This window comes from Sinocyclocheilus grahami, unplaced genomic scaffold, assembly GCF_001515645.1.
Source record: "Sinocyclocheilus grahami isolate Dianchi unplaced genomic scaffold, SAMN03320097.WGS_v1.1 scaffold714.1, whole genome shotgun sequence".
Taxonomy (NCBI): domain Eukaryota; kingdom Metazoa; phylum Chordata; class Actinopteri; order Cypriniformes; family Cyprinidae; genus Sinocyclocheilus; species Sinocyclocheilus grahami.
In genome coordinates this window covers 689,645-692,435 of record NW_015505893.1, presented here as the reverse complement: position 1 = coordinate 692,435, position 2,791 = coordinate 689,645, and the positions used below count along the sequence as shown (strand labels likewise).

At 35.8% G+C, this 2,791-nt stretch overlaps 1 long non-coding RNA gene across 1 annotated transcript in view; it reads left to right on the top strand.

Annotated features, from left to right (window-relative positions):
* Nucleotides 1–2,301, top strand: part of LOC107560209 (uncharacterized) — a 5,040-nt gene extending 2,739 nt beyond the window's left edge. The window contains exon 2 of the long non-coding RNA XR_001605704.1: nucleotides 1,217–2,301. This is a non-coding gene — a long non-coding RNA (uncharacterized lncRNA). The remainder of the gene's footprint in view (nucleotides 1–1,216) is intronic.
* Nucleotides 2,302–2,791: the final 490 nt, after the last annotated feature.

Sequence of the window (2,791 nt, the reverse complement as noted above, 5' to 3'; positions counted from 1 at the left end):
CCAGCCAGGGCCCTGACTTAAACCCAATTGAGCATCTCTGGAGAGACCTAAAAATGGCTGTTCACCAACGTTTACCATCCAACCTGACCGAACTGGAGAGGATCTGCAAGGAGGGATGGCAGAGGATCCCCAAATCCAGGTGTGAACAACTTGTTGCATCTTTCCCAAAAAGACTCATGGCTGTATTAGATCAAAAGGGTGCTTCTACTAAATACTGAGCAAAGGGTCTGAATACTTAGGACCATGTGATATTTCAGTTTTTCTTTTTTAATAAATCTGCAAAAATGTCAACAATTCTGTGTTTTTCTGTCAATATGGGGTGCTGTGTGTACATTAATGAGGAAAAAAAAGTAACTTAAATGATTTTAACAAATGGCTGCAATATAACAGTGAAAAATTTAAGGGGGTCTGAATACTTTCCGTACCCACTGTGTGTGTGTATATGTGTATATATATATATATATATGAATGAGACTCGGGGATGAGGCAATTATTTAATTATTTCTGAACATATAGATCTTAAGTTGTGTTCTCTTCCAGTGTCAATACTTTACAAAGCCCATTAATTATGTAACATGACATGAGACTAGTCTGATAAATGCCTTACTAGTGTCATTTTTATCTATAAATTTATACTTACAACTTTCAGCTTTGTTGTCATGATTTTATTTCAAAGTAACAGTAAAATGCATACGGTTACAAAAGATTCCGTTTCAAATAAATGCTGTTCTTCTGAACTTTTGATTCTTCAAAGAATCATAAATATTAAGCAGCTAAAACCATTTTTAACATTGATAATATTAAGAACTCTTATTAAATAACTGAGCACCAATAACAATTGAGCAGCAAATCAGTATATTAAAATGAAGGACCATGTGACACTGGAGTAATGATGCTGAAAATTGCTGAAAATATATTCAAATAGCGAAGTTATTTCAAATTGTTCACAATATTACCGCTTTTACTGTTCTTTGATCAAATTCAGCCTCGGTGAGCATAATTTAATTAAAAGCATTTTAAAATCATAGACTCTGCAATTGACAATGCCACAAACTCTGTTGATTGAACCAAGAATTCCCTTAAGATGGAGTATTTGAAGTCTACAAACACTAGATGGCGCTACTGATCAAAGAAAATCATAGCAGCTTCACTTGAACAGTTATATTCATAGATTCGGAAGAAACCGTCATTTGATTCTGTGTCCGTCTTGTTTCAGGCGAAGGAGGCCGATCTGCAGGCCATAGAGCAGGTCTTGCGTGAACCGTCTCTGAGCGCTTGTAAATACAGACAGTGGCGAGATGCTAATGTGCTCCTGCTGCAGGAGATCGGAGAGAAACACGAGAGAGCCGTGGAGCCACAAGCCCAGGAAGCTCTGGTTCAGACTCAGCCTCGGCATCAGTCGCTCTTCAGCCCGGGCCCTGTGTACACCGAGACCAGCCTGTGAAGAGCAGAGGACAATAACCGACATCTACAAACTAAAACAGATGGGTGCTGTGTGAAGACGACCACAGGAACACAAACAGAGCGGGGTTTCCAGGACTCAAATGAAGCTTCGCTGAAACGCTTCAAACTCCTACTAGTCTGCAGAATGCAGTAACTGCATCATGGAGAAAAATTACCTCAATTTGGATTCATTTGATATCAGTTTTCTCTGAATCGGACACAGAAGAGCCTAGCTCAGTCATTTCTGAAACATGTAGTTACTGCATTTTGCCTTTTGTAGTTCAGAATAACTGTAACAAATTAATAAATAACAGATGTATTTCTTGTCATATTTGTTCATATCATTCAGTGTTTTGATAAAGAAAAGTGGGGGAGGAAAATGTCTGGAGATGTTCTGTGAACTTTACTCAAACTGCTGAATGAAATGGTGAGTTTAAAGGGACTATGAATCATGACACTGTATTGTCTAGTTTGATTTTTTTTTTTTTTTTAATGCAGTCTATACGCAGGACAAGCACACTCCTGCATGTACAGTACATGTCTTGTATTTGTTACAAATCACTCCATTTCACACTCACTATACAAACACATCTAAGCTCAGTTCTCTCCTCTGTTCTTAAACTTGTTTGTATTTGATGATTTTAGGAGTGGTGTCTTGTTTACCTTTTTTTTTTTTTTATACACGACGGCCCCTTTTAGATGTACATATTTAGCATTTTACAATTGAAAATGAATGTCTTGGGTGTTATACATTTTTGTATAAAAGTCTGATTTAATTGTATAAATGTTTACTTGATATTTTTGGAGTAATTCATGCTGAAGGTGTGCCAAAGGAAATAAAAATGGCGATTTAATATTTTCCGTCAAAAGTTTGTCTGTTAGGGTGTATTTGAGAATTTAATTTGTGAATTTTTAATTAAGCAGTTTCTGGTTGTCAAACTTGGTGGAATATTCTCATTGTGAATATGATTATACCGTGAATTTAACGGTAAAACACTGTAAAAATGCTACGGTAAAAACCTGTTAAATGGTTAACGGTAAATTCGCCTACTATATACGGTGAAAAACTGTATTGGACATTTCGTGTATTGGACATTAATTTTACGGTAGTATACCGTTTTTGTAAGTGAAAAAACCTGTATAATTTACAGTGAATAACCGTAAATTGACATTTCCAGAATTCCCTGCTTTACATTTCAAATTTGATGTTTTTTTTGTTGAAATAACTATGTTTCTTCTTAGGTTTTTCTTATCAGTTTTGTATATTAGGGTTGTGTGTTACACCTAATGTTGTTAAATTAATGTTTATTGCATGATTTCGGTTTCATGTGCGTTACCATGATGGTGT